We start from the raw sequence: 16,179 nt of genomic DNA on the forward strand, positions 1-16,179 counted from the left end.
TCAAAATGATCTGGACAAATTGGAGAAATGGTCTGAGGTAAATAGGATGAAGTTTAATAAAGACAAATGCAAAGTACTCCACTTAGGAAGGAACAATCCGTTTCATACATACAGAATGGGAAGTGACTGTCTGGGAAGGAGTACGGCAGAAAGGTATCTAGGGGTTAAAGTGGACCACAAGCTGAATATGAGTCAGCAGTGTGATGCTGTTGTAAAGAAAGCAAACATGATTCCGGGATGCATTAACAGGTGTGTTGTGAGCAAGACACGAGAAGTCATTCTTCCGCTCTACTCTGTGCTGGTTAGGCCTCAGTTGGAGTATTGTGTTCAGTTCTGGGCACCGCATTTCAAGAAAGAAGGTGGAGAAATTGGAGAGGGTCCAGAGAAGAGCAATGAGAATGATTAAAGGTCTAGAGAACATGACCTATGAGGGAAGACTGAAGAAATTGGGTTTGTTTAGTTTAGGAAAGAGAAGATTGAGGGGGGACATGATAGCAGTTTTCAGATATCTAAAAGGGTGTCATAAGGAGGAGGGAGAAAACTTGTTCATCTTGGCCTCTGGGGATAGAACAAGAGGCAATGGCTACGTCTACACTGGCCCCTTTTCCGGAAGGGGCATGTAAATTTCACTAGTCGTCGTAGGGAAATCCGCGGGGGATTTAAATATCCCCCGCGGCATTTAAATAAAAATGTCCGCCGCTTTTTTCCGGCTTTTAAAAAAGCCGGAAAAGAGCGTCTAGACTGGCCCCGATCCTCCGGAAAAAGTGCCCTTTTCCGGAGGCTCTTATTCTTACTTCAAAGTAAGAATAAGAGCCTCCGGAAAAGGGCACTTTTTCCGGAGGATCGGGGCCAGTCTAGACGCTCTTTTCCGGCTTTTTTAAAAGCCGGAAAAAAGCGGCGGACATTTTTATTTAAATGCCGCGGGGGATATTTAAATCCCCCGCGGATTTCCCTACGACGACTAGTGAAATTTACATGCCCCTTCCGGAAAAGGGGCCAGTGTAGACGTAGCCAATGGGTTTAAACTGCAGCAAGGGAGGTTTAGGTTGGACATTAGGAAAAAGTTCCTAACTGTCAGGGTAGTCAGACACAGGAATAAATTGCCCAGGGAGGTTGTGGAATCTCCATCTCTAGAGATATTCAAGAGTAGGTTAGATAAATGTCTATCAGGGATGGCCTAGACAGTATTTGGTCCTGCCATGAGGGCAGGGGACTGGACTCGATGACCTATGGAGGTCACTTCCAGTCCTAGTATTCTATGGAATTGAAATCCATCAACTTCTCCAGACCAGTTTTTGTTTTTTAAGTTTATTATGAAATAAGCATTATTCCTCGTGAAAAGCAGGAGTTATTTTGAAAGAGCTGTAATGTGGATGCTATACTGCTGTTATTTCAAAATAACTACTCCTCAAAGTCAAAGTAATTACTCCCCATTACCTTCTGGGGCTCCAAGTCAAGGTAGTGCATCCACAATAAGGCAGCATGCCTCAGACTGATTTTGAAGCGTGTAGTGTGGACACGCCATTTTGAAACAGTTATTTCAGGTTAAGTTATTTTGAAATAATTTCCTAGGACAGACGTGCCCTAAGGTGCTACAGGACTACTTGGTGTTTTTGAAACTACAAACTAACATGGCTATATTTCTGACACACAAAAAACTGGGTCCTTTATTTCCCTCAAAAAAAATTATTTCTCTAGGAGTTCCAGCCACTAGCCTTTAACCTTTTCAAACCAAAGAGCCAAACTACATCAAAATTCAGAACAAGTGATCAACAGAGAGCTGTATAAGAATTCCCATTTGCATGACTGAAAATATACAACTTACTATTATTGATAACTGACATAATGATTAATAATAGCATAAATGAAACACTGTACTCACAGACTTTATTTAATATGATTTCTGCTGCTGCATCTTTTCACACATTTCTTTGAAGTTAACATCATACCTGGTCAAACCCAGCTTCATGCATGCATTAAGACTATCTCCTGTTCGTTTTATGGCAGGGTATGTGGGGGGGGGGTGCAGGAGTCTGGGTTGGGATGTATGAGGGGCTCAGAACAGGGGATTTGGGTATATGATAGACTCAAGGCTAGGGTGCTGGGGGGTGCGGGAGTGTTATGATGCTGAGGCCAGATGGGGGATGGGCCCCAATTGGGGGCTTGCTGGCCCAGTTTCATTTAAAATCAAGTAAAATATTATGCCCAACGCAAAAGGTTTCAACATTGTCTTGATTTATGGCAGGGGTGGAGAACCTTTTTGGAGTTGGGGGGCACTGACCCACAGAAAAATCAGTTGGGGAATCACACAAGGAAGAAGCAAAAAAACCCCAAATGCCTCCAAAAAACCACAACCCTCACTGATGTGGCCCTAAACTAAGACATCTCACTCCCCTGGTGCTCCAGCCCCATGGGAGGAGGAAGGGGCAGGGAGGACTGAGATTCAAAGCCTCAGGCCAGATTAACTTTTCTGGGGTTCCAGGATTAGTGAATTTTGTGGATCCCTCCCCTCCCCCCCAAGGCTCTGGGATGGGGCCAAAAAGGAGGGGTCCAGTGTGGAGGACAGAGCAACCAGTGAGTGGTATATTGATGGGGGGGGTGAAAGATCTGGATGGGAGGTACAGTACAGGAGCAGGCTGGAGCCAATGTGTCTGGTCATGGGGAGGGAGCAAGAGTGGGCTGGTGGTAGGTGTCTGGCCAGGGGTAGGGGACAGGAGCAAGCTGGGGGGTGCAGGGTCTGGGCACAGGAGGAGGACGGGGGTGGAGGGACTGAGCAGCATTTATCTATTTATTTATTTATTTGCCAGTGTTCATAACAGGGTTTATAGTAACAGATCCAAGTCACTCCCCACGCTCCACAAGGGTCACGTAAGTTAGCAGCCAAAGGGTGGAGTGTGGATTGGAGGCTGCGCCCCACCAGGAACGCAAGGAATCTGGTCGGTGGATTTGGGAGCAGATGGGAACTGGCCTGCTCAACTGTACTTCTCATAGCTCTCCAAGATACCCAGGATCCAGCCCACCTGCACCAAGAAGGTGGTCCTCAGGCCAATGACAGACTTGAGCGGTCAAGAGGGGGGTGCGAGTGTATGGCACATGTGGGTGGCACAAGGCAGAGCAGTACATGGAGCAGAGGAAACATGGCCATGGAAGCAGCAGGTCCTTCGCCAACAAAATAGTGTCTGGGTCTGCTTTTGCACCCTGTGCTGCTCTCAGGTTCTCTGTCCCAGGCATGGTTTCCCACTGCTCCACTGGCTGGATTCTGGCCAATGGAACAGCAAGAAAAGCCTCCAGGCAGCGCATTTGTTCCCTGCTTTATTCCTCCAGCTGGGGGAGAGGGAAAGGGAGCATATGCACAGAGCTGTTTGTGGCTCCGGCTTCTTCCCCGAACGCATAGCAAGGTTCGGGACTCTCTCCACTGCCTCTCTCTCACCTGGTAGCCAGATCTGGCTCCAATCTTGTGAGGGGCGCAAGGATGGATCGCCAGCCAACAGGCTCCCCGTTGCAGGGGGCGGAGGAAAGGGGCCTGAGCTTGGGCTAAGAGCCATATTTGGCTAGTGAGCCATATACGCCTCAAGCCATAGACTGCCAACCTCTACTTTAAGGCAAGATAAGAAAAAAGTTGCCAAAAAGCTATAAAATCCAATCATAGGAGCCATTCTATTCCTGTGCATGAGAAAAATAGAATCACAGAACCATAGAATACTAGAACTGGAAGGGACCTCGAGAGATCATCAAGCCCAGTCATCTGCCCTCATGGCAGGACTAAACACCATCTAGATTACCCCTGATTGATGTCTCTCTAACTTGCTCTTAAATATTCCAGTGATAGAGATTCCACAACCTTCTTAGGCAATTTATTCCAAGGTTTAACTACCCTGACAGTTAAGAAGTTTTTCCTAATGTCCAACCTAAACCTGCCTTGGTGCAGTTTAAGCCCATTGCTTCTTGTCCTATCATCAGAGGCCAAGGAGAATAATTTCCCCCGCTCCTCCTTGTGACTCACTTTTAGATATTTGAAAACCACTATCATGTCCCCTTTCAGTCTTCTCCTTTCCAAACTAAACAAGCCCAGTTCTTTCAGTATTCCCTCATAGGTTATATTTTCTAGACCAGGGGTGGGCAATAATTTTTTGCTAGGGGCCACTTCAGAAATTTTTTAAGTAGCCCTGGGCCACACAGGAAGGAGCGGGGCCTCGAGCAGAAGGGGCGGGGCCAAGATATTTCCGGGTTCCTCACCTCCAGACAATGTTTGGTCTGGGGGTGAGGGAGTGCCTTAGCCCCCACCCCACGTTCCCCCAAAGTGCCCATGCCTCCGGCATGGGAATAGACTTCCCTTGCTCCCCTGCCCCTACGCCAATTAGGGCCTCCCCACTATTTCCCCTCTCCCCCCCCTCCCCCGCCGAGCAGCGCACAGCGCTTCGAAGAGTCACATGCTCCTGGCAGGGTGGGAGGAGGCTTCGCATGCTCCCCCACTCCCAGGCCTTCTCCACGAAGCCTCCGCCCTGTGCTCCTGGCAGGGCGGGAGGAGGCTTTGCAGGGCAGGGGCAGAGCAGAAAAGGCTTTGCATGCTCCCCCACCCCCTAATTGGCCTACAGGCGAAGGAGCAGCAGGGCCTCCGCAGCCCGGATCCCCCCCGCATGGCAGGCCGAATCTGGCCCGCGGAACGCCTTTTCCCACTCCTATTCTAGACCTTCAATAATTTGTTGCTGCTCTTCTCTGGACCCTCTCCAATTTCTCCACATCTTTCGTAAAACGTGGTGACCAGAGCTGGACACAATACTCCAAATGAAGCCTAATCAGTACAGAGAAGAGCAGAATGACAACTTCTCGAGTCTTGCTCACAACACTCCTCTTAATGCATCCCAGAATCAGGTTTCCTTTTTTTCCCCAACAGTGTCTCACTGCTGACTCTTATTGAGCTTGTGGTCCACTATGACCCCTAGATCTCTTTCTGCCCTACTCTTTCTTAGACAGTCACTTTCCATTCTGCAGGTGTGAAACTGACTATTCCTTGCTAAGTGGAGTACTTTGCATTTGTCTTTATTAAACTGCATCCTATTTACCTCAGATCATTTCTCTAATTTGTCCAGATCATTTTGAATTATGACCCTATCCGGCAAAGCTATTGCAACCCCTCCCAGATTGGTATTATCTGCAAATTTAATAAGCGTACTCTCAATGCCATCATCTAAATTGTTGAAGATATTGAACAGAACTGGTCCCAAAACAGACCCCTGCAAAACCCCACTTATTTTGCCCTTCCAGCAAGACTGTGAACCACTAATAACTACTCTGAGAACTGTTATCCAGCCAGTTATGCACCCACCTTCTAGTAGCCACATCTAAGTTGTATCTGCCTAGTTTATTGATAAGAAAGTCATGTGAGACTGTATCAAATACCTTACTAACGTCTAGATATACCACATCCACCACTTCTCCCTTATCCACAAGACTTCTTATTCTATCAGCGAAAGCTATGAGATTGGTGTAGCCAGACAGGAACCCCCTTGTAACATCCATTTTTGCTTGCCTGGAGCATACAGGGCACACAGAGCAGAAGGCCCAGGCTGTGTGACCGTGAATGGCTGTAAACAGAGATATGCCAATTGCTGACCAAGAGGCTGCCAAGGAGTGCCCTTGACTCAAACCTATATTGATATGAACACACATCTATCCGCGGGGGGGAGGAATCTCTCGCCCAGTAAAAAAATGTCTAGTGCTCACAATTTAGTTCTCTCTCTTGCAAGTGTAAATTAACTTGAAACTTGCTTGTAAGAACTGGCGCCACAAAACGGACCAGTACAATTCGGCATCTTAGATAAGAAAGAGAATACAGGCCCCCAGGGGTATAAAGATAGGTCCAGCAGCGCATTTTCTCTGAGTGTCAATCTACCATCTATCTGCTGGTCGGGTTAGGTGTTTGATCTCCCGAGGTTCCAAGGGGACGCCCACCTCGTATTCGTCTTTCCTAGGAATTGAGAGACCGGCCCTGGCCTGACACGCTGGAGTCGAGAGGCACAGAAAGGGGTAAAAATTGTACCTGGATGTGGTCCTTTGTTTAAGTATATATATACATAGTGTTAGAGTTCTTTAAAGATTAAGCTGTCACTTGGTACCATTATTTCTATTTTCTATCTTTATTTTCTTTGTAACCATTTTTAAAATCTGTATTTGTTAGCATTTAAGAAATAGAGCAATAGCCATTGTAACCATATGCTTTTATAAGTCTTTTAATAAACCTGTAACTGTTTAAGTTTTAACCTGACTCCTTCAGTTGCTGTAACAGAACCAAGCACAATTTAAAAGAACTTCAGCCGGTCATAAAGGGACAGACATAGGGAGAGCTTGGGCGTTTGGATCTGTGTCACTCCCAGGTGACAAGATCCGTTGGGGCACCTTTCCAGCCTTTCCCAGGCTGCCCGCTGCGAAGGAACTTTGTGTTCTAGCAGTTAAAATCTAAGGTGTAATAAGCTCTTCCTATATAACGGGGCGTCTGTTGGCCTGCTGGCCACCCTCTGCGACGGGACCCCGGTCCTAGCAGTAAAGACACGGATGTTAAACCTTTTCTCGGAAGCATACACACACACACTGCCCTGACCGTCGGCTGACAATTGGTCTCACATGATTTGTGCTTTGCAAATCCATGCTGGTTGTTACCTATCACTACTATTTATAAACAGTAATTTGTAAATTTCTACATTTCTAAAACTGAACTTAGTAACACACCCCACATTTGTCACTGCTAGCTATTACAGGTTGAACGTCTCTGGTCCAGGACTTTCTGGATCAGCAACATCTGCTGTCTGACAAGCACTTGGCTGTTGCTGGACCAGAGAAACATGGTTTTTGGGAGTCTGGCAACCAGGAGTGGGCTGTGTGGCCAGCAGCCTGGAGAATTGCTACGAGCCCAGTGGCCACGGATGGACCAGCAGCAGCATCTGGGAGCACGCACCCAGTGGTTGGGGCTGAACCAGCAGCGGTGCCTGGCCAGTTACACAGCGGATAGGCTGGCAGTAGCACCCAGGTGGGGATTGCAGCTGGGCACCTAGTGGCCAGGAGTCTAGAGGCAGAGTCCAGCCAGGGGCCAGAAGGGGAGCTGGACAGGTGGTTAGGCCGGTAGCAAAGCCAGGAGGGGGCCCGGAACTCGGAGGGGAGCCCAGCTGGGTCTTCTGATAGAGCCTGGGAGAACCCGGTATCCATCAGCATAGGGTCAGAAATTGACCTCCCCGGGTCTGGCAAAATTCCTCATTCGGGACTGGTCAGGTCCTGAGGATGCCAGACCCAGGAGGTCCAACCTCTATTAAAAAGCTTATGTTCTATATCATTGCATTACTCTTTTCATGGCTCAAAAAATGGATAGGTATATTTTTTGTAATGACTAACCTCTTAAATTTTATTTTGTGATTATACCTGTCACGTGTGCTCTAGATCCAAAGTTGTAAGTATTATTCTAACAAAATTATTTCTGTAATGTATTTTGGGGGTTCCCCTCTCCAAAGACACGCATGGGCAAAGCATGAAAATCATACATTTTAATAACTATGATTTTGAAAACTTAACGTTGGCTAAATTTAGCAAAGATTTCTTATAAAAAAACAAGCAATCAAAGGACTAAAAGGTTTCATGGACTAAAAGGACTAAAAGGTTTTTAGGCTGCTTTTCAAGATTTTTCATTTAAGATTCATGTCACTGTGGATCCTTGCAGTTTGTTGCTTAAACCCCCATATTTTATCATTTTATTTAGTTAAAATTAAATATTTAAAATTGAAATTGTTCTATGTTGCAAGCGCAGCTAAAATGAAAGGCCTCTCTGGCAGCAGTGACCAGATTTTAAATGCAGGTAGATCAATAAAAAGAAAGGAGCTCAAGCACAAGCTCCATGTGTGAGTGGAATAGTTTATAATAGCTTGCAAATGACTATGTGCTTGCTGTAACCAGCTGTTCTTAAATTATGAATATGCAACCAATTCATGTTAAAGCCAAATCCCAGCACTATTTCTACAGAGAAATCCCAGTAGTTTTTGCTTGTTCTACATGTGAGCTCTGTTAAGGATACAAATAGCAGTAAGCTTCAAGACAAATAGGACCAAACTATTGGCATTTCATGCACTTGGTCCATTATCACAGCAGGGGATGTCAATCACTGGAACATTCCTATAACAGCTCAGGCAATATGACAATGATCTCCCAGTAAAAAAATCAAAATCTCTGCTTCACACTCAAAGTCCCTCTGCCAACCTAATGCTTTTTTGCTTCAGCCAATCAGATTGTCAACCATGACCTAGAAGACTTGCATCAAGCTTCAAACATTTAAAAACATCAATCATAAAAACAAAGACAGGACATTGAATTATACAGTATTAACCTCCAGGGTTTGCATACAAAGACCTTAGATTTATTTATGTCCCAGCGCGTTAAGAGCTTCAGTACACCGTTCTTTACACCAAACCAGCTGCCAATTTGATGAACCTCTCTGCCCTCAGCAGGAGTGCAGCATCTTTGATTAATGAGTGCATGCTTGTGGAAAAGTGTAAGAACAGAAAACAGGGTAAAAAACACACAATTATGTCTTTACAAATCCAATGGACCAATGCAATTATCTTCAAGTTGGATTTCTCTTTTACATAGAGAAAAAAAAAGTGAGGCATTTTTAATACTTTGTATGTTCACTTAAATTCACACTGTAGTTATTTTAGTCTCTTAAATATAAAGTGCAAATATTACCTTTAGCAAAGTACATTTATCTACTGCAAAAACTTAAAATTCATAGCAACAAAGTCACTAAATAAGGTCACTACTTTCACTGCATATGTGTTTAACAAAGTGCTTTAAATCAAGGCAGGAATTATTTTTAATGCTTTTTTTTTTTTAAATTACATTCCCATCAATTCAAAAGCTGAAAACCAACTGAACCAGTTTACATTTTTTCTCCAAAACATTAAGATAAAATTCAAAAAACTCCAAAACAAATCAAATAAAAAGTATAACTCCTTATTTAATTTTAATAAAGAAACATTTTACAAAAAGGTTCAATTTTTCCAAATTTTAAAAATGTTTTATTTTGATTTGCAACAAATCAGATGACAGTATGGACATAAATAAATTCTAAATATATATCTATCTATTTCCAGGGGATGTGGGGGGGAAAGCAGAACAGTTGTGTCAGTCTGATGGAGAGGTGACTACATTATTTTTTTACCACCACTTCATTTTAGAAAAATTATTTTAATTCCATTTAGGCGAAATACATATTCTTGGTGTGTTTTTAATATGATCCTGCAAATGCTAACAGGCATATTACTTAGCTACACTAAAAGCAATCTCATTGGCTTCACTGAGACTATTCACAGTGGTAACCACTACTATACGGGATAGTATGTGCAAGATTGAGCCCAAGCATTCTGATGGTGCTATCACTTTTTTACTAGTTTAAGTTTTAATGTTCTACATGTACCCATCACAGAGGTTAGAAACATATTTACCTAGGACTCTAATTCATTCAACTCCTTACCAACATCAAATGCAAATAAAGCCATGTAGTCCCGTCCACCTACAAAATAATAGGGAAATCATAACACCTGAGATATGCAAAGAAACAGGTGATAGTATGCGTTACACATCAAGAAAATAGATTCTCCTTTTCTATGAAAATTGGAGGGACACTATCAACTTCAAAAGTAGAATTGGAGGAAGGGACCAATTAAGTATTAGAAGTAGTTTCAAAAACTGCATCTTCCTGGGTATTCCCAGGCCAATTTAGAAAAAACAATTTGTATTTATTTCTTTTTAAAAGGTTTACTTTTTTTTCCTATCACTGTTTGAAAAAACACACAAAATAAACAAAAGTGCTATTAAATGCACAAGTAAACCAACCAACTTAAAAAAAAGGTTTTTACCTCAAATTTCTATTACTTGCAGCAACTTTAAAGAAAACCATGTGGGGTTTTTACACTGACAGTGTTCATTTAAACTGTCAGTCTTGTTACTTAATATAAAAAACTTCACAATTTAAAATTTTGCTTGTAAATTAGCAGCAAAAACTGTTTGTTTTCTTTACAGTAAAGTTTTAGAAAAAAACTGCTGTACACAACTTACTATCTTAAAGAATTGTTTTCATATTATAAGGAATTCCTTTGGATAGATCAAGAGCAGTATATAACCCTAAACAAAACAAAAAAAGCCTTGTGTTGTTTCTTAAGTCAAATTATTTTATATTAAAAATGTATTAAAACTATGATTAGTGAAAATATTACTCATATTTGATATTCTGGAGGTTGAATTTAAACTGAGCCTAAACCTACAAAGACTTATGCACATGCTTAACTTTACACATGTGAGTAAAAAAATCTCTGCAGGATCAGGAGCAAACGTTTTCACTTCTGAAGTTACAAAACTGGTTGTTTTGGTACTGATTCAGAGCAATACCAGTGCTAGGCACAAGCAGACTAACAATTGCTTAGGCTCCAAACAACTGAAAGAGGCCCTTTATTTGCTTTTTTAGTATGCTTTGGGGTGGGGTATAGTAGGGGCAAAAAATTTCCTGTTTAGGGCCCTCAAATGGGACTAGCACTGCCTCAGCTTCAGTCAGGTGATCTTGGTTCTGTTCCCAACACTTCCATTCACTTGCTGTGCTGCCCTGGGTAAGTCATTTCACTTCTATGTACCTATTTGTAAAATAGGGAAACTAATAGTTAACCATCTTCATGAATCCTGTATGAAAAAGAAGTGGAACTACAAATGTCTGATGTACTTTAAGATTATTTTTCTTATGCAGAACTTGGTGACTCTGTTGTTGTTTCTGAATACATGGGCAAAATTAGAAAATGTATTTCTTTTCTAAGTTGATCTTACTAATACAATATTTGTTTCCATTACTCATCCCTAAAAAGTAAACATGAAAGAATTCCAAAGCCCTTAGTATGGACTTGCTTTTGGTAATGACTCTAAATCAGCACTTCCATTATAAGTGCAGCTACAACAGCATTAACAATAGAATATAACACATGTAAGCAAAAAATACTGATGCAACTGAAATTTGACAAAAACAGAAACATCACTGCTGCTCATCTTAATGTTTCTTACCCACTTGGCTTTTTTGGCACGGATGTGGGGAGCAATTTTAACTGTCCTTTGTACTTATGTTTAACATTCTGCATTTTCCCCCTTACAATTTACCTGTTACATTCTCTTGTCAGTATTTAACCACACATTATACATAATAATTCTAAAATACACTGTTGGGTCAATTTGCATTATAATTTGTCAGTTTCTCTTTACTGCTCTCTAGTAGCATTTTAAAAAGGACACAAACTATTTAGTGTAACTGACTAAAACAATAGTAGAAGACAAGGAAATTGGAGGGGCTTATCTTAAATTTCAGAAAAAACCCTGATGGCCTTGGGCAAGTCATTTCATTGACTTCCATGGCCAGCTCACCTGAATTAGGCAAACACATTTAGTCCATCATGTATCAGTTATAAAAACATCTTAAATTTTTAAGGGGAAAATACTTAAGGATCATACTGCAGTATTACTTTTTAAAGCTGAGATTGCTATGCAAATCAATTGAAGGATATGGCACAGGATTTATAACTTAAAAGGGGGAAGAAATAAAACCTGGTTTTGAAGATTTTTAAATATAAATGTACTAAAAGGCAAATTAAAAACCCTCCAAGGAATCTAGTATACTAAGAATAAATCTTGGTGACAACCTCAATACTGGCATGGGACTATCATAGTTTCTTTGTAGTAAGTTTAATTTCTAGTTAATCTAGACTTGGCAAAACAATTTGGATCTCCTACCCCCATATATGCCATCATAAAAATATTATGAACCTAAAAGCAACAAACACAGCCTTTCACTAATTCAAATGGATTAGACAGAAAGCATGAACTTTCTTACAACTGTGATATTCCACATCTTGTGTAGGAACACAAAAGTAGCAACAAAGACATTAACAATTGCAGTTCAAGCTGGGAGGGACTGTTCTGTTTCAATTCAATGACACCACTAATGGCTTCTTAGCAGCTCCATGAAATCAACCAGCTGTCAAGTCGATGCATCAGAAGGAACAGTTATGCACTCCCATAAGAAAAAGCAACACATCAGGATGTTTGGCAAAACATCTGCTCCTTTACAATGCAATTCAATAACAAACATGCAAACAAAGAAACAAACAAGAAAAAAGGCAAGAGGAAGTAAAAATTCTAGAGACTTTTATTACTTTCTTATTTTCATTTTAAATAATTTTCTTGTAAAAAAAAATCAGTCATCTAGCATCTTAAACATAAGGTTAATATTAAGACTTAATATATTTACAATACTCCAGCGTTTGCTCCCTGTGTAATACAAAAATATGGTTCTTGTTTCTGTTAAGAAACAGCCAAAACTACCTATTTTCCCAAAAGTTACACAACACATTTAATAAAGTTTATCATAAAAGAGTGTCCCAAACTAATTTTACATTTAAGATGAGTTTTCAAATTAACCTTATTTTTTCCTGACATAGTGAAGTGTAAATAACTCAATATACTAGATTTAAATAAATTCATAGTATAAGAATTTAGTATGACAATTCTATAGTTTATTATGTCAATACATGGTACTCACAGAAAGCTTATTTACTTATTTCTCTCAAAAAGCAGTAAGTCAATAACAGGAAAAAACTATTAGCTGCTCCTCCGAAACAGGGTTTTTCTTCTAACACAATTATTTAAATAGCATGGAAATATAGGCACATATAAATCAATGCCTGATTTTATGCGCTATAGTTTTAAAGAATTAGTAAATTTTTTTTAAAAGCGTTTTGCTTGCCAAATCAGACTTCAAGGAATTTAACACCAAAGATGTCCCTCTTCAAAACTTCAGAGTCCCAACTTCTCTATATATCCAATACAGAAAATTGTTTCAACTACAATTTTCCTTATGCTATCTGACTTATTGATTATGCAGCATTGTGACAAAAATGTGCAATTTACAATAGGTGTGAGACATATCAAATATACTTAACTACCATTTTCTTAAAATGTTTTATCCTCTGCTGCTCACCATTTATAATCTGCCAAATCTTCTAGGCCTTTGTTGCATATATAATTTAGAACCATCTGTTCTATGTGCTTTTAACTATTTAAACATTTTTGTCTACCTACCAGTCACATAACTGGCAGACATTCAATACATCGAGGCTTTCTAAAGCATTTTTAAAATATAGTAAGGTAAATAACTGACTTTTGTTAGCATAAGAACATACTTCCTACACAACCATAAAGACTTGTTGTTAAATATATCATTCATTTTGAGTATGTGAGGGGAAAAAAGAAATCTCCTAATGTACTATAAAACCTGTTCCCCATTAGTTTCTAAGTGAATCATAACCAATGTTTTCCCCAATCCTGAAGACAAAGGGAATGCAAATTAAATAGACAGTTTCGCTTTCTTGTTAGCATGAATATAATTATTCAGAAAATAAAATCAATGTAGGAAACACAATGGAAAATTAAAATTCTATTTACAGTATATATTATTTATGAAGTACTTGATATTTCATTAAGTTTTGCCATGTAATCACAAGAACTTTTATTAGATGAAAAGACTATCAGTTACAAGTAGATTAAACAAACACTATATTCTACTATTTTCCTTTTCACCATCGCTAATATAGGAGTTTATCATCAGAGGTAAACTGATCCAGATCTGTGGAGGTTGGTTTTTTGTTTTTATTTTGCACACAAATAATATTCTGCAGGATACAGCATCTTGGAACACAATCCAAAATACATATCCTATCTGAAGGTACTTTCCAAAAGATGTGTTTTAATAGTACTATATGTATATCAAAATGTTTTAAACTAAGAGTAATCTATAATTAATAAAAAAAAAAAAACCAACAACAACCCTGAATTTCCCTAATCCATTTCACCTTCAGTTTTGTATTCCCTCAGAAGATTCTGGACCAAGCTGCCTCATGTAAATTCACATAAAATAACTATTTGCTGTAAATACAAATAATGCTGACAGACAAACGAACTATTACTCCATATGTCAATTTGGATTTTTTTAAATAAAGAGTGAAATATATATTTATATTTGAAATCGTACAAGGCCAGAACACAAAAATGAGTAAACCAAATAGATATTTCTCCACCTGTTACAAAAATACCAGAAGAATGCATAGTTTTAAGAACTATATGCAGTCTAGTAAGATAAACTATACATCACTAAATGCAGCTTACAACACCTTAAATCAGAAATCCCATGGGAGAACACACACACACTTGGAAAATTTCCCCTTAAACTTTACATGACGTCACTGTCTGTCCCTGTAACATTTCCTAAACTTTGAGCCTTATCCAGCAGGACTTTCAGGATTTCCACCTACCCACCCACCCTTAAGAGAGAGAGAGAGAGACAGGCTTGGGAATAAAAATTTGCCCAAGATGGCGAAAGCCTTGTTGTTTAGAGGGCAGAAAAATGGAGGATATTGTAATATACACAAAGGGATAAATTTCAACAACTCGGCCAAGGGCTGCAGCTGCTTCTCTCTCTTTATAAGGAAGCAACACACACAAAAGATAAAGGGAGAGAGAAGAAAGCAGCAAAGCCCTAAGCACAGGCAGACTCCCTGGTCTCTCCCAAGCCTACTCCGCTCGCCCGCCGCCCTTTCAACACCCAAAGCGGAGTTTGGAGCAACTCTACAATGGCACATTTTGAAATAAAAGGATATAAAAGAGCCCGGGGGAGGGGGAGGCCAAGCGGCAGAGGGGGAGTTTGCCGCTGCGAGCTCAGCGGGAGCCAGAGACTCGGCTGTATTGAGTCGGGCGGGTTCCTCTTACCTTGTGCGCACTCAGCTCCCGGGGGCCCCCTCGCTGCGTACCCCGCTGAGCACCGGCAGGGGAGGCAGAGGGAAGGAATTACCCCTGTGGCTGCAGCTGGCTGACATGCCCACGGCGGCGGCGGCCGCAGAGCGCCGAGCCGGGAGTGGGGAAAGCGCGGAGACACAAAGAGGGGCTCCCAGCCCAGGCGTCGGCGGAGCCGGGCAGACGCGGGGCAGCCCGGCCAAGCGACACACGCTTGAACCCATGAATAAAGTTGAAACTCGCTCGGGACCCGGGCTGTCCCCCCACCCCCCGGCCAGGACTCGCCCAGTAGAAGCCTCTCTCCGCCACCCCCCACCGAGTGGCCAAGGTCAGCCCCTTCCCGAGGGGACACACAACCCAAAGGCAGAACCAACCCACCACAACAAAGGGATGATACGAACCAGCGGCAGCAGAACACCGATACCTCAACTCCGGCAGCTTTGCCCATCCCCGCACGATCTCCCCCTTGTCCTGAAATGTGGCAAACATTTCACATTTCCACCTTAACAGAAAAGCCCTCCCTCCCATCTGGAGAGCAGGCAGAGAGGTTTTAACTCACCTTTCTAGTTTGGGAAAGATCTCCCCTTTCTCAGGTGGCTGAAGGTTAGGAGTGGGATGTCGGGGATGTTTCCCTGTCCAACCCCTTACCCTCAAGAAGAGCGTAAAGAAACACTGAGGAGAAGTGGGAAAACTGGGGAAATTTGGACGAGTGTAGCTCTCTCTGTGTGTATCTGTTTCGCTGTCTCGCTGGCTAGTTCCTTACAGCTGCAGCAGATTGAAGCAGATTCTCTGCTCAAGGTTTATTCAGCTTCACTTCCAGGCGAAGCCTTCATGAACCAAAAGTGACGTCAACCAACAAGGCTCTTCTCTCTCCAACAATGAAAGTTGCTGTTAACAAGGGGGAAAAGAGAGAGAATTGTTTATCTCATTTCAGCCCCAGTAATAAATGACCTATCAGCAGCGAAAAGGAGCAAGGAAAAGAGTTGCATTTCTGTTCCCTAAGTGCACAGTCACTTTCTCTCTTACACACACATACAGTCCACTATTCTCCGGACTAGGAAAAGTTACTGAAAAGTTTAGGTCTCAGAAAAGGATAAAAAAAAAAGAAATCAAAATGTTGTGATTATTTAATAATTAATTAACAGATTGGGATGGAAATGTGTTAGTCTTCCATAGATGTCTAAAATAGTTCTTAAATTATGAGTTATGTTCAGTTAAAGATTAAAATGCATCTAATTTATATTTATAAGAAAGATTTTAAGGGGAGCAGATGACAGTGTGCTGCCATAAGAAAACCTTTACAAGCTCACAAAATCAGATTTT

At 41.4% G+C, this 16,179-nt stretch overlaps 1 protein-coding gene across 6 annotated transcripts in view; it reads right to left on the reverse strand.

Moving 5' to 3' along the window:
* BAZ2B (bromodomain adjacent to zinc finger domain 2B) overlaps positions 1–15,789 on the reverse strand; it is a 331,616-nt gene extending 315,827 nt beyond the window's left edge. For 2 of the 6 annotated variants that reach the window (XM_075933463.2, XM_075933457.2), the window contains exon 1: positions 14,833–15,213. The gene's annotated coding sequence lies outside the window, so the exon portion shown is untranslated. Of the gene's footprint in view, positions 1–14,832; positions 15,214–15,257; positions 15,328–15,415 lie in introns of those variants that run through there. The other 4 variants (XM_075933462.2, XM_075933459.2, XM_075933456.2 and 1 more) reach the window with 4 other exon arrangements.
* Positions 15,790–16,179: the final 390 nt, after the last annotated feature.

This window comes from Pelodiscus sinensis, chromosome 7 (assembly GCF_052426305.1).
Source record: "Pelodiscus sinensis isolate ZL-2025 chromosome 7, ASM5242630v1, whole genome shotgun sequence".
Taxonomy (NCBI): domain Eukaryota; kingdom Metazoa; phylum Chordata; order Testudines; family Trionychidae; genus Pelodiscus; species Pelodiscus sinensis.